The following is a 16590-nucleotide window of genomic DNA, read 5'->3' as shown; positions in this document are numbered from 1 at the left end:
CGCAGTATTGCCTCCCTAATTTTGAAAGAGAATTCCCCTCTCCCCGAGGAACGGATCCTAACGTCTTCTACTTGTCACCAAATTAATTGAAAGGACGTTCGGATCTTCATGTATTTTAAGTACTCCCATGCCAAAAAATCATTGTATACATATATTTACAAACATCCAAGCCTTCTCGGGGATATGAAGCCCGGAACCATTGATAAGGTCGACAGTATCATTAAGCACTTCGACGTCAGTAACTTTCGAAGCAAACAGATACGAAAAATATTGACCTTCCGGTGCGATGGAAATTTCTTTACAAATAATTTATTGTTACCAATATATAATGAATATAAAAGAATTTCATAACTTCAAATAGCAGAAAACAAATATACAGTCATATGAAAAAATTCTTAACACGGGCTAAATGGCAAATTTAGCATCTTGAGATTGCACTTATGTGTTAATTAACTGATAAATTATTATTTTAATATTTTATTCCTAATTTATGAAATTCATCGATACGTTTTACGTTTTTCTATCAATTTTAAAAGTAGTAAAAGTTTGTCATCTGTGAATTTTTCCCAGAATAAAATTTCTAGGGATATTTTGACTTTCAAATCAAAATTGTTACTTTATAATTTAATCATTTAACCGGAGGTACATGAGATGTGAATGGAAAAAATAATACGCTAAATGAAGAAAATAATTCGCTTCTAGAAGAATATAATGAAACAAATCTTACTAAGTAGCTTTTCATTAAATAATTAATTATTATTTCGTATTTCCAAATTTTAATATTCATAAATCTGGAAATAAAAGTGTTTTTCTTTGAATGGTAATTTCTTTATCTTTTTTACTCAATAGAGTTTTACACTCAAATTTGGGTATCAGTTATTTTCTTCTGGACTTGAAATATGAAAGTTTTCTGATTTGAATAAAATTTTAAAAAAATATAACATGCGAGACAATAAAAAATATTCATTAAATTATAATAATAAAATTACAATAATATTTTAAAGAACATATTAAATATGTATATTATGGAAATTATTTTGCATTAAGTGAAATTTCTCTGCATGGTATGTAGATACTGAATGTGTTATAATTTTCAATAGTTTTTACGATAAGCGAAACGCAAGTTATACAGGAAAGAAAACATTTTCTTTTTTGATTTTACTCTGGAAACTAGATTTTTCAAAGACACTAAGACTACGATTGTTCGAATAAAATTCAATTAAAAATAAATAAGCAATCAGACTTAATTACCTGTTTTATTTACTTATGCTAATAAAAAATGCATGGGTATGAACACATTTTGTTTTAAATAAGTAAAGAGAGCCACTGGAAAGTACGTTAAAGTTAGGTCCATATATGTCATTATTTCTAATAATGAAATAATTTTTGTAAATTTATTGTTTACTCTGAAATTTAAATTACTTTTTTAACATTATGAAACTCTCAAAACTAAATTATGATGTTATTGTAGATTAGTGAAATTCTTTCTTAAATTAAATATTATATTTACGCATGCATTCACAAATAATTTTTTAACATCGTTCATGAGTAATGTTTAACAAATAAGAAGGAACTTACCTAGCGCTGTTCATTCTTTGGTGCATTTAAATACCATAGTTCATGATGAACACAATTAAATCACACACACTCGACTGTTTTTCAAATTGGTATCTATCTACTTTAATATTGCACTATGCCGCTTCATAACTTGAGTCATTTAATATATTTAAATTATTGGATTCACCATCAACATATTTTGATTTTAGATGACATATATCAAAATATTCATTCAAATGTTTCTTCAGTGATTGAAGAGATTGCAGAAATCATTTTCTTCTCGAAGATTAGAAACTTGTTTTGAATCCGCCGCATAAACAGTGCGACTCCGGGAACAACATGCCATCCCAATCAAATTCTGAATGGCTCAAGAAACACGTGCAGCGACTCCGGGGAAATCTGGGAAAAATGCCTTTTAGCATCTTACTCCTTGCTCCTTCGGCTCGCCCACTGACCCATCGTGCTTACCGCGGCCCCCGCCTTAGGGGAGGTTGCTACAAGTTGTTGGCGACGAAGCAGCGAAGAAAAGTTTCGCCAAAGAGGTAAAGATGGATTTTATACGCCAAACTGGCTCTTAGTCTTTCATGACAGCATAGTCCTCACACTTCAAAGGAAGAGTATTTATCTATTTCTGAAAGTTGAATAGCGTTTCTTCATGTTTGGGTGTATTTCATTTATCATTCTTTATTTGCAGGAAAAGATCTACAATATAATATGATATTTATCATAAACTTGCCCAGACTGCCCATCTCTGCAATGAGACAGCTGTTTGAAGTTACAGATACATACGTGTCCTCCTACCTTAGCTGCACTCTTATGGCTTGCATACAATAAGCAATAACAACAATATTGCAATTACGAAAGCAAAGACATTTCAATTTTCATATGATTTCTTTGATGCGAATGAAGGTATGAAGGTAGGAATGGGAAATTGACATAATTTAGTATAAACTCGGAAACGGCAAATGTAAAAGAATAAATTTCAAAATCTAAAAGAAATTATATATATATATATATATATATATATAGGGTGAATGTAACTATGGAACTATTTGCTACATAATACATTGTTAGTCTGCATGGTATGTAGATATTGAAATTATGGTATGCTGGTATTTGTTAAATATTATTATAAAATAGACTAACTAATCTTGTAAAAATTTGAAAGAAAACAGTTTCCTTTAATAAATTTCTAATCTAAATGCCGTTAAAAGCTTTATTTCGGTTTTAGATAGTTGGTTAAACAACTTAATAAAGAAATTACAAAATTCAACTTATAAGGTATTTTCTTCACCCTCCTTTCCGCATGCCTTCAAGGGCGCTGCACATTTTTTATGTCTCCTCCTTCAAAAAAACCTAATGACTCATACAAGTAGTGACCGAACTAGATGGTTAATGATAATTCGTCATCATCAAGATTTGGCGGTTGGGTCCATAATCTCTAGTCGCTCTTTAAAAGGGAGAATATAATAGGTATCGTCTCCTTTCCTCATACCTTTGTAGTGTAATGGGAAGCATACTCGACGCGTATTCGAGAGGTTCACGGCTCGAGTCCCGGCTAGGGTACTGCACATTTATCACATCTCTAGCACCAAAAACACGTAATGACTCTATAAATTATTTCAGCTTAAATGCAATAAATGTTTAAAATCAATAAACTATGACGATTTCTTTGAGCATTTTGGAAAATAAAATAAGTTCTTTTGAACATTATTGCTTTTTATTGATGCACGCATATTCTCTCCTGAACATGTGTCGAAAAGGAGAATCAGATAAGTAAATAATCACATTTTTTTTCAAGTTTTTATGGTATTTTTCAGTAATGTGTCAGGAATTTAATACTGATTAAGCTATGTATCAGAAAATTTCAAGCTTCTGTTGAATTAAACGTGCATTAACAGTCAAACACAGAAGTCAATGGAAATTGTTTTTCTTACTTAAAACTTTTATTTTACATGGTACAATTCATAATCCCATAAACTTGTTTTGTTAAAGCTATTGGGCCTTTTAGAGCAGGATACGGGAGAAATCAGCACCACCTTTGGCAGGATTCGAACTCCGAATCTCTCAACTGCCAAACGGACGTGTTACCGGTTGAATTACGAGAGCACGCAATCGGAAAGTGGAAAATTCTTTACATTCTCTCCTACTGGGTGCATAAGTAAAGGGGAGAGAGACCCATTTACCAAATCTAGGTGGAGGCCAATTATCATCCATCACATATTAATTCGGGCGCCATTTGTAGGGACATTTTATATTTTTTTTCAGAACTAGGGAATGCTATGAATTGCTTTGCTGTCACCTGGATTCTAACTCCGAATCTTACGACTGCCAACTGCGCATGCCACCGCATACATTCGGATGACACGGAAAGCGAAACCTTTTTGTATTCTCAACTACTTTCAGAGTGACTGAGAAAAGACGGGATTCATTCGCTAAATCTAAGTGGTAATGATTTATCATTCGCTAATGTTAGTCAGCCGAAACTTGCAAAGAAATTTGTAATATCTGAAAGCTATGAGTAATAAGCTATACCTTCGCCGGCGCATCCAATTACGAACCTTGCGTTTGTTAGTGAACATGCTATTAATTGCACACCAAGTGCACTCAGTGGAGTAGGCAAAATTTCCTTATATTGTTTAAGTTAAACAAAATTAAAAATGATTTTCGAGAACATGTTGAAAAATGCTTTAAGAAAATCCTACTCACTTACTTTTCAAGTTTTAAGAAGGAGAACGTTATATTTTGAAATCTTTGATATAATTATTAGTCTATTTAATACCATGAGGTATTAATATTGCAGCGTTTTTAAAGACTAAAAGTCACATCTCTATTACTGTAGTATTTTCTGCTATGTATATAAATCTGTGATATTTCTCCTTCACACTCTCGAAATATTTATAGTATTACTATACCAAAATAGGTTGTGTGAAAAAATATGAGAAGAAGGAAACGGAGTGAAAGAAACTGAATGATAGAACCCAGGCTTCCTCTAAAGAATCAACTGAGTAGCCCTGAAGTGTGTATTTCTAGGTTAATAATTAAAATTTCAAGCTTTAATGAAAAAAGTGAAATATTCTCAACTTGTCACTTAATATTATTAGCAAGTCAGCTCCTACCAGCTTCGGGTAGGGTGATTTTAGGAAACAATTTATTCTTCATAAATAAATAACTTCCTAACTAAATTTTAAATTTATTTATAAAAAATTTATCTCTGATTTATGTTATTGGTATAGAAATGCACGAAAATCTAAGAATCTAGGAAGAAATTATTAGATCCATTGATCAGTTGCTATTTGGTTTTGAGACCAACCTGTAACTTTAACGGAAATTCAAAACACAAAGCTCGAGCGCACACACATATATACAAAAAATAATTGCATAGATCGGGAAAAATGTAAATAACTCGTATATTGTTGGCGTCAGGAAGGGTTGCTTACGAGCAGAGTACGCGAGAGTCATTAATTTGCAAAACGTAATCAAAAGCGAAAAGGAGAACTATCTTCGTCATGTAACTTGAATGATTTTGCAACTAAAATTCTTCGTTTTGATACCGGAAATGATAAATAATAAGATTTTGAGACAAATGGTAATTTTTTTTTTTTTTTTGCTTATGCTTCCAGCGAAAGATACGAGATTCATTGTCTCAATTCATGCATGTAATAATAAACTTTCTATTTGGACTTCCGTGGTGGACTTTCATTGATTACTCGTTGTGAACTTTTTTCTGTGGGGATATGTTAAAAACGTTGTTTACTATTCGAAAGAGTCAAACATTGCAGACCCGAAGACAAGAATCAGCAATGCCAATGCAGACACTGGTCACGCCATGTTACACAGTACATGTAGAGAGCTGGAATATTGGCTTGATATTTTGCGTGAAACACTGGTGCTCGTAATGATGTTATGTCACTTGTCACAAAAACGTTTAACCTTGCTTTGTAAAAATGCGACCAGTACCAAAGTTTTTTCACTCGTAAGGGCAAATTGATAAAACTGTTCAGTGTGTTTGTGGACTCTGTACATGTTCGAAGTTTACAAAAATTAAAAACTGTACGGAACGGTCAGCTTTTACTTTTAAAATATCCTTAAATGTAATTTAAAACATATGATGTTGGGAGGCTCCAATTTGTCAGCAACAGTAGTAGTGACTGTTATGAACTGGAAATTATACAAACTCGTAAGAAGGGTTTAAATTCCTTTTTATTTCACTTTAGAAATCACAGTTGCGTTCACTTGACGCTCACCAACTACGCCGACCCGGCGGTTAAACCAAATAGAAAGGTACAACTAAAAATAAATGACAGGATGAATAAATAACGAAATCACTACCTACGAGGCTCTATAATCGTAACTAACTTAACAGCGTTCTAAAATACAGCTGAGATTCAGCAAACTTACTGTTTAAGAAGTTGAAAGATTCAACGAACTGCCGAAATAGGCACACAGGCCGAAACGCGTGGTTCTTAAAATTTCTACCTAGCAACCTTCACGCTCGTGATTCAAGAAGCACACTTACAATCTCGTTTCCCTTCTATTTAAACTCAACTTACTTATGCTAAAATTTGAATACTCTGCGCGTTATACTAAAATTTACATACTCTGGCATTGGCAATTCCAGGGGAAAGTAAAGGCTTGACAGGAAAGATAGCTTAAACTTAAAATAAATGTTAGTTAAAATAAATATAAACCCTACAAACATAATCCCATTTTGTAACGTATTCGTTTTCGCATTTTATGAAGTTATGTTAACGCTTCAGTAACGCCAGATTTCGTAAGGAAAATTTTCTTCTGACTAACGGCACAGTCACTAATGCGGTACCACATTTTATCATCTTGCTTTTTCTGAATCTTTTGCTAGTGAGCGTCATGTTAACAAGCAGTGATACTAATTCGAATCTTAAGCGTCCATTGTGTGATAAATATCTGCTAATTTGCTAACTTTAGTATTTCATTATCGGATAATTCTCTACTTCTCCTTTTCTCGCTTGTTTTCAAATTAGATGTCATCTTCTTTATTATATTTGAGATTTTTTAGAATAAGGTCGATAAACCTGGAAAGTCTAATAATTCATAGTAGAAAACTGTTTTAGTACAATCATCTGCTATGCGAGTTTGGTTTTTTATCTACATAATAAAGTTACTTTTGACAATTTTTTTGGGTGTTTAACCATTACGTGTTTTTCCAGCTGTTCCAGTTCAATTAACAAGGAGTAATTAACTCCAGTTTGAGATATTCCATAAGAAGAAGGAGATTCAAAATTCTACAAAATGTTATGTAACTAATTATTATTAAATTCATATAAAAGAATTTTAATTGAAATTTCTATGCACGTCAGGTAAATGTTATTTCATATAAATTTACTAACAAGAATGTTGCGTATTTTCAAAACGATCATAAGTATTTTCTGCATAATAGGGAAAATTTGGCACAGCTAGTTCATACTGAAGTTCATGAATACAAATCAGTACACTCTAAAACCTCTCTTGGTTACATCTAAAGCAAGTACTTTAAAAGTGACCAGAAGCTTTATTAACTTATTTATTCAATAAAAGTAAACTTTAAACTTCAATATTAGAACTTTGCTTTCGTATTTTTCACTCCAGGCAAAAAGATAAATCAGTGCCCAAGTAATGTAATACAGAGGTAAACGTATGTATGTTACCATGAAAGGCAGAAATTGGAGAATGTCGAGATTCTTCACTGAACACTGAATGTTAACACATCCCAAATGCGTCGGTAAAAGACTGAATATTTTGTTATATGGTTTGTATGTTGTATTTTGACCATTAAAACCATTACCACACATTCAAACCATTACCACTGCATGTCGACAAGGACAGATATGCTCTGGTGGAAGTCAAAGAGAGAAGCTAAGGAGAAGACGGGGAGGCGTTGTGAAAGTAAGGCACTCCTGTGCGATTCAAATTGTCATAACAGTTTAAATTGTTGCTATAAATAAGACGTATAACATTAATCACATAATTAAGTAAGTTTATTATTGATGCTAATTTCTTTCCTCATTTAGAATTGACTGTTCGTTTTAAGTTCAACAGTTTATTTACTTCTGCTGTTAACTAAGCTTTCTCCTATTTTTGCATATATCAAATTATGCTTTAATATGAAGCACGATTTAAAAAAGTAACAAAAATATTTTTATTCAACATTCACCATCAGCGCATGGTGAATGTCAACATTTGCTGGTCTAAGTGAGAAATGAGGATATTTATCGAATATTTCGGACATATACCAAGAGACTATGTGAATGTTGACATTCACCGGAGGATTTCGACATTCTCCAGATTTAGGTCGTTTATATATAGATAGATGCATAAATAGATATAGATATGAGTTTTAAAGCAAGCATCGCTGCGTGTTTAAATTGTTTTGTTTTATAGAAGGTAATTATGGTCTTGCTATTTTTCAACATAACTTCGACATAATGTTGACGACTTAGCTACAATACCTACTCTCTCAGTATAAAACGTAACAAATTAACTCTAACGAATGAGTTTCCGTTCCAAAACTGCTCCGTTTACTGTAATTAAAGGTATAAGTTTTAATTTAAAAGCTAAATTATATATTTTATATTGCACAGAACATCAAAATTTCGCAGATTTGGCATTTTATGGGTCCGTGCTTTCATTGGCATGTATAATTATTGTTATTTGATTAATATATTATTTGGAAGTTTGTTTCATTTTCTGAGTTAATTGCTCGGGGCAATACATTTTGTTTTGACTGTGTTCTCAATATGTTATTATCAAAGCAATTAAATACATCCCTGAAGTATCTTCGCATAAAATAAAAAAAAGCACCATTTTTGGGGGGATGGTAAAGCCTTCGAGATGGCAGTAGAAGGTATTCCTTCTTAGCGTGCCTTCGTGGTGTAGTTGTCTGCACTCTGGGTGCGTATTCCAGAGGTCAGCGGTTCGATTCCCGGCGAAGGCGTTGCTCAATTTTCATAACCCTTGCTTCCAAATAACCTAATAGCTCTACAGTAGAACGTTCTTAATATTTCCACATCAAAATTTCGAACTCAATAATATGACATTTAAGTCAGATCATATTTACATTTCAAGTTATTAAAATAACTGTATTATATTTACCTTGGTTAAGTGAAATTGATACCAACAGTAATCGTTTTCGGGTTTAATTATATGTTCATAAACTCATAATGGAAGCTTATCCACGAAATTGCTTATTTTCAAAACCAAATTAGGCTTAAATTTCCTTCAGAGTGTAAGAAATGAATCAACTTAGATTTCCTATATAAAATTTCGCACAAGCTTTAAAAATGGTGCCAAATCATTGATTACTAGCCAATTCTGGCTAAGGTTTCCTTTCCCATCCTTAACTCCTCGGAGAAGTCTCAGTGCCTCAGAGCTCTTCGTATGAAAAGGACGTAGATTACGTCTGTCTCATGGAAGAGTGTTTCCCTTAACATAAAATATTTTGCGTTTTTTTTTTAAATTCATTCTAAAGCTATCCTCATTCTATTTTTATACCTTTTTAAAGTATGCATATTAGCTGGTGTTTTATTGTTTATTTTTGTGTTATACATTTAATGACGTTAAAAATATTTTTTGACTTGTTTGTTATTATTCTTAACTACTTCAAATAATTTTATTTAGCTATTATTTTATTTATGACACATTTAAATAAATAGTTGTAGATCTATTTTACATTTCATTGCATACTTAGTTAAATTCTAATTGTAAAAATTGATCCCAATTATATTTTTTAACCATAAATTTGCACTGACTGAATGATTTAATTTATTGCAATATTTTTGCAAAAAATTATATCTATATTTGTGATAATATTATTCACGATTAAACTCGGGTAACTGCATATACAATATTAAATATCTTCTACTATGATCACTCACTCGAAATTAAAAAGAAATAAAGATTAAATGAAAAAAATGAAAGCTTTCAGATTTTATATTACGCCCAAACGAGCATTTTTTCTTTCATTTTACAGACACATATACGTTTCGAGAGCATTTAGGCTAACGCCACATTATGCTAAAATATATAAAAACAGTATATCTTTAGAATTTTCGATAGACAGTCTCACGCTCTGGAGGTAAAATATTTTATTCTATACAGTGTTGCCACTACTCGCTTTGAAATTGTTGAATTTTTTAATAAAAAATTCGTTAAAATTTTACAAAATAGGAAATAGACAATAAAACAATTTCAAAATTCCAATTTCGGGTTTCCAAGTGCCCATGTTTAGGTGAAGGACTATGTTATTCAAAATCTGATGACTCTAGATACCGTTATTTTATCACAATACGGAAAGAATCTTTCACAATATATACGTTCAAGTAGATTCTTCATTATTTAGCAGGGCGATAATATTTGGTGGCAACAATTTGAAATTTGATTCTGACATTTAAAGCGATTCGACGCAAAATGCCATTTCGAGACCAATAGCCTTTTGGGCTAAAAATCAAAATACATTGCAGTCATCCCATTTCAGTCGAATAATTTATTTAAAGAAAAGTACAATCAGAAATCAAAATGCGCTTAAGCCAAAGTTCTGAACAATCCAGGTTGATCAGAGAACGGTAGATTCCAATTCAATAAACGAAACTGCAACAAAAGGTTCACGACAAAGATTGCCTATAGTAGTAGAACAGAGAAAGTTAAACGTAAATATAAAAAATAACAAAAGAAAAATTTCATTACTTATATATATTAAATATCATAATATTTTTTGTATCAATAAATGTAGTAAAATCCTTATATAGCGGTTGTCAACGATCATCGAATATTGTTATTAAATGGAGACTTTCATTTCATTCATTCATGTTATGCATGCGACTTCAGTTTTAAATATAATACATATGTTGTACAATGCTAAATTTTTGGATTGAAATTAAACGTATATAGCTCCTTTATATCTCAAGCCAATACCCAACAAAAGAATTTTTTTAAATAAAATCTTTAAAATGTTTAATACATTTTATTATTTATATCACTGTCGGTAATAGCCTCGTTAACAGCAGTGGAAAAGTTAAAAACCGTCTGGTCCACGTGGTGAAATATCAGACAAAAATTTGTTACAAAGCTAGCTTCATCTGCTTCAGTATAACTTTCACATCTATTTCTGCTTTTGACCATTTTCACTTTGGAATCAAATAATTCAGCATTCATTATTTGTTCAACATAAAGTTCTTCGGTGGTTTGAGACTCTCATAGATTTCAACGTGTGAATTTCTCGTTAGCTAATATCTCAATTTTTTTTATTTGAATAATTTTCGTCACCAGGATCTATTACCAATTTATACTCACACTATAACTGTTTCACCAAACTTTTCTCAATACCTTCTTGAAAATTTTTTAATCGCATAATTAAAACTGTTGAACTGAAAGAAATGAGAGAAAAATAACTAAGTTACTCTTCTTTGTACTGCTATTCGTGAATGCTGCTGTTCGCCATGTTGCATCTTCACTATTTTCCGAAGTCTGGAATTTCGTATAGGTTCGGAAGATATCAGTTTTCGTGAAATGTCATAAATAAATTGAGGTATTCTGTTGCAAAGTTCAGGGCAATTTGGCATTTTCTTTTTATATTTCTGGCATTAACACGAACAAGAATTTCACTATTTAAAAACATCCTTGATGAGCATTAGATCAAAAATATCGATAAATCTGGTACCGCTAAATATCGTATATGGATAAAATCGAACTTTCGTACATAAATAAAATGCATTTATAAAGTATAGAAATTTATGTAGTAACAAATATATAAGTAATACTTTTTTTATTAATACAGTAAATCTTAAATGTGTGTATACGTTTTACATATATTATATTACAGGTACAGGTAGAAGCTAAGCAGCACCTCCTTTGTATCACAGGTGATTGAGGTATAACTTAGGTAACTCTTAAACATACTCCCAATTTTGAAGAAGAATACCCAGTACTCCATGCAAGGGATGGCTGCCGACCCTCTTGACCTAAATAAGCCTTACAGCATTATTTTTCTTCCTTGCAGTAACCTTCTACTATCCGCTACTCCTAGCTATAGAATTGTTGGCCCTAGCGGATCAGACGCTAGTTATTGAAATTTCCAAAGAGGTTTTCGAAACATTGTTAATATATTTTATGGTTACAGTAGAGATAACATTTGTGCACCAGTTAATCTGTTACAGATGCAAAGACATTAGGTTAACTTGAAGCAGAAAAGATGAAAAATATGCAACCGCCTTCGCCGGGAATCGAACCACGGACCTCTGGAGTACCGGCCCAGCGTGCTACCGTTACACGACGAAGGCACGCTAAGGAAGTGGGAGAAATACATTATACAGTTATAAAATGTAAGTTACAAAATCTTGAATTCTGAATATAGGAAAATTAAAAAAAATAAAAATACTCTACTTAATACAGGTACACAAATGCAATGTAATATCGTTTAAAATTCTGCACATGGATACAAAATACAAACTCCATATGCTTCTAAAGCTACTGAATACTTACAATGAAAATTACAGTGCTGAACTATTCTGATGAAAAGTTAATAAAAGCTTAAAATAAAATATATAATAATGCTACACAGGCATGAAAAAATACATGACAGGAAATACTCTGTATAAAACGTTTGCCATTCAGCGTTTCATTAATATTGATTACTGATACAGCACTGAAAATCATTATTACATACTGGATCCTGAATGTGCATACAAAAATGCAATACTGATTATAGCATCAAGAATATAAGTCAGTTCTGGTTTACAATTCAGCATGTAGATGCAAAAATGCAGTTCTCGTGCACTTCTAAAGCCATATAATAATTAGGCTAGAAATGCAATGCTGAAATACTCTATTTGAAAACCAACAGAAATCTAAAAATGAGTATATAATGCTGCTACATAGGAATTTCTGATAATGCTACATAGTTACGAATAGTGTAAAACTCTATATGAAACTCCTGCGATGATATAAAATTGAGTTGCTATGTGTTGATCCTTCATACAGATACAAAAATACAACAATCATTAAAAGTTTCAAGAATAAAATGCAACACTGATTCACAATACTGATTACAAATATAAAAATACAATCTCCACACTCCTCTATAACTACATACAAATTTCATTTGGAAATACAGTGCATGTAGCTATTTTATAGCAAATCCTATAGAAATCTATAAAAAAGAGAATATATGATAATACAGCTCTCTATGACACTTTTGCCATTTAAATGCTGAATATCGATACAGCACTGAATATACAAAACGCTGAATGCTGAATATTAATACGAAATTACAATGCTGGATATCGGCACAAAAATACAATGCATTGCCAATTTACAATACTCAGTATTGTTACTTACGTACATTACTCATATTCTTCTTTAGTTACATTAAAATTACTCTTAAAAATGCAGTATCCAAATATTCTATTGCAAAGCTGACAGAATCTAAAAAAGGAATATATGATGATGCTACATAGGTATGAATAAGTATATAATATTTAATATTCTATATGAAAAACTTGCCATTAATTTTCTGAATATTTAAACAACGCTGAACATAGCTGCAACTCTAAATGCTGAATATGAATATTAAAATACATTACTAAATATTGGTACAAAGATATTGAGTACTGCGAGCAATTGTGCTTATAGGTATACAGTTATAGTTTATATATATTTATAGAACATCATAAAAGTTATATTTTAAAATCCAATGCTAAAATACTTTGTTGCGAAGCCATTAGAAATATAAGAATGAATAAATGATAATGCTGCACAGGTTCTCGCTGACATTGCTGCATAATTACAAATAAATGAATGATAGGAAATACTCTGTATGAAGCATATACCATTTAAAATAATGAATATTGCTATAGCAGTATACATAGATACGAACTGAAGATCGAATAATGATACAAATATACAATACTGAATATAGTGCTATACTAGTGCAATTTTGACCACAGATACAAAATACACAGCCCAACCGCTTCTTAGGCTGCATAAATTTGATGTACTTGCCATTTAAAATACTGAATAAGGCTATGCATTACTAGCTGTTCATCACTCTGCAATTCAACCAGGAAAATTGAACTGGAGTCTCAAAACATAGTGCGGCATACAGTGTTGCTGTACACTTCTAACCATCATTACATATTATAATTCTTCTCACTATGCTTATTACAGTTACGCAACAATATAAGGTAATCATTATATTTCAAAACTATATTACAAATAACTCTGATACAGTATTATTTGAAAGTCGCCGTGCAAATGAACTTAGCTATAAAAAGTTCATAATATTTAGAGTGCGGTACAAGCGCTATGTGCTATAGAAGTCAGAATTGTTACAAAGTTGGTAATACTGTTGCGTGCGTTTGGGTTCGTTATGAATTGAATGCACAAGTCCGATGAAAAATGGAAAAATTTATTATTATGATAAAAAATAAAACAAAATGCCTAAATTTCCTCACACATTTGTACAGAATTACAATATTTCACAGTAGTTATCTTTTAACTACTCAAACGTTCAAGAGAACTTAATTCAAAACAGCTAGAGAAAGCTAATCCGCGAATTCTCTACAGTCAACAAGAGCAGTTTTCTAAACAAACTCTTAAAACAACAAATAACTGACTGTATTGCCAATGCCAATGATTATAAATTGCGGAGTGCCTATGGTTCAAAACCATGTACCTCGACATCAGAAAAATATCTAATTAGTGAGCAGAAATAGGAAAAATAGGTTTTTTGGTTTTAAACCTTTTTGTATTTTTTAATTTTATAATTTATTGGTATTTTTATATTTTTCTAATACATAAATACAATAAGTTAAGTAAAGTATTGTTACGAAATGTCCAGACGCAGTAAGATAGCTTCCCCGCAAAGCAGTTTTAGGGTTGTCATAAAAGGGCAAGAGAAGGCAGGGTTGCCACATTTGGCGAGAAATCGCCCATTTGGCAACATTCGACGACAAAATCGGCGATATTCCATGGACGGTTGGAGAAACTTCTGGAACGAATTATTACCTGTTTAGCCCAGAATGTTCTCTAACATAAGGCGAAAGCTATATAAACCCTGCTGGCGGCCCGCAGTCAGTTAGTGTGTGTATGCCTCATCTACCGAGCTGATAGTCAGTCATTCAGCGAGTGTCTCGAAGTCTAGTGCCCTGTTGGTTGTCGAGTGCATCGAAGAGTCTCTTACTGTATCGCGGTTAGTGCATCGTCGAGAGAGTGTGTTAAGCTCCGGGAATGACTGAACCGAAGAGTCGAGAGCTGTGCTGTGTGTGTCGTCGAGTTGTGTTTGTCAAAATTGTTATGTGTTCAAGTTGTAGCGTGGAGAATCTCGAGAGTACGCGGAGTTCCGAGAACGACTGAGCAGAGTTGGGAGCTGTACTCTGGTGCTTTGCAGCGAAGCTGTCTTCACCGTGATAACCTGATAGCCTGAAGGCTGTATCGCTGATTGTTCCAGCGAGTGTATAGTAGATCTTCGATGACTGTAAAAGTATTTTGGAGCTGTCCTGATTAATATTGGTAAATAAAGTGTGTTTCGATACTTCCTCAGGTGTTGTTATTCCCTCCAAATCTACGAACCACGTACGAACTTGAAGGCAGAAAATAACGTAACAACTGGTGTCAGGAGTGGGGTTTGCGAGTGAATGCCAGTGACCCGCTGCAGAGGAAAGCCATGGTGGAGGAACGAAGACTTTGATGGACTTCTTAGCCAAGATAAAAGCTGGATATGAAGAGATGCGCTCTGAGATCAAAGCCGGACTGAAAGAGATGGAAGCCGGACTGGAAGGGAAGAAAGCCGGACGAGAAGAAATAAATGTCGGCCAAGAAAATTTGCGAGGGTAACTCTTACAGATGAAAAGTGGAGCTTACAGACGAAACTGGAGCCATAAAAGAAGATGTGGAAATTACAGAAGTGGCGTCTGAAGACTCGAAGAATGGATAAATGAATGAAGTAGCTGATGAAGTTTGTGAGAAATATCAAGAAATGAAGGATGAACTGTCTAACGAGATTAAAGAAACAGAACGAAAATATGAAGAAAAAGACGGGTAAGACGCTTTTCATCCTCAGGTGTCCGAAGTTGAACTGGAAGACAGTGATAATACTGTTTGTAATGATGAAGAAATAAATGAAGTGGCTTGTAAAGCTTCTGAAAGAGGTGAAGAAATAATTCATGTAAATAAAGTTCCTGATTCTCAAGTGCCTGAAGTGGAAGTGGAAAAAAATGAAAATGCGACTGTTAAGTTTAAATGAAACTGATAGTGAAGTTACGAAGTTGCAGTTAGCAAGTATTGGACCATCTGGAAAGCGCATGTGATACAGCGACGGGAGAAGCTGATATACAACTTACGCAGGGTGCTCCAGTATTGCAAGAAAATTCGCCCACTTCGCAAACTATGTGTGCGTCTCATAGTGCAGGTTTTACAGACAAGGACTTGATTCTAAACCCGGATACTTCTGCTTGTAAAGGATCGGATTCTATTCGCAACCCTGGTGCAAACATTGGAACTGGTTCCCAGGAAACGGAGGAAAATAAGCATGTATCAATTGCCAAAAATACCGAAGTGAACTGTATGCCTGCTGAAAATGAACTACAGAGTGGTGAACAAACTGTTTCAGATCTTCCTGTAGATGAAAAGTAATAAAGGACTATATCTTCAGACTGTGACATGCAAAACAGAAATGCATCTGAGAACAGCTGTGCAAAAGTATTTGACCCGGGTATAACTTGATGAAAATACTGAGACTGAATTTCATTATGAACTTTAATTTGTATAATTCAAAATTGTTATGTGTTTGATTTGTATATATAATTTGTATACAGTGTAAATATTTATTTCTTTAGTTATGTTTTATTACCTTTTGTTTGTATCGAATTTGGCTTCTGACCAAGGATTGTACTGCCCGGTACTGTCCTTGGGAGGGGCAGTGTTACGAAATGTACAGGCGTGGTAAAATAGCATCCCCTCAAAGCAGTTTTAGGGTGGCCATAAAATGGCAATAGAAAGCAAAATTGCCACATTTGGCGAGAA

General features: G+C 32.9%; 1 protein-coding gene across 1 annotated transcript in view; it reads right to left on the bottom strand.

Annotated features, from left to right (window-relative positions):
* LOC118185285 (LHFPL tetraspan subfamily member 7 protein-like) overlaps window positions 1–1999 on the bottom strand; it is a 216037-nt gene extending 214038 nt beyond the window's left edge. Inside the window, exon 1 of the mRNA XM_085819203.1 lies at window positions 1579–1999. The gene's annotated coding sequence lies outside the window, so the exon portion shown is untranslated. The remainder of the gene's footprint in view (window positions 1–1578) is intronic.
* Between the last annotated feature and the right edge of the window lie 14591 nt (window positions 2000–16590).

The sequence above is a fragment of the Stegodyphus dumicola genome, chromosome 6 (assembly GCF_044657685.1).
Source record: "Stegodyphus dumicola isolate Sdum_Otavi_A_Nest chromosome 6, ASM4465768v1".
Classification (NCBI taxonomy): domain Eukaryota; kingdom Metazoa; phylum Arthropoda; class Arachnida; order Araneae; family Eresidae; genus Stegodyphus; species Stegodyphus dumicola.
Note: the sequence above shows the minus strand (reverse complement) of the source record. Positions and strands in the feature narration are given on the sequence as shown.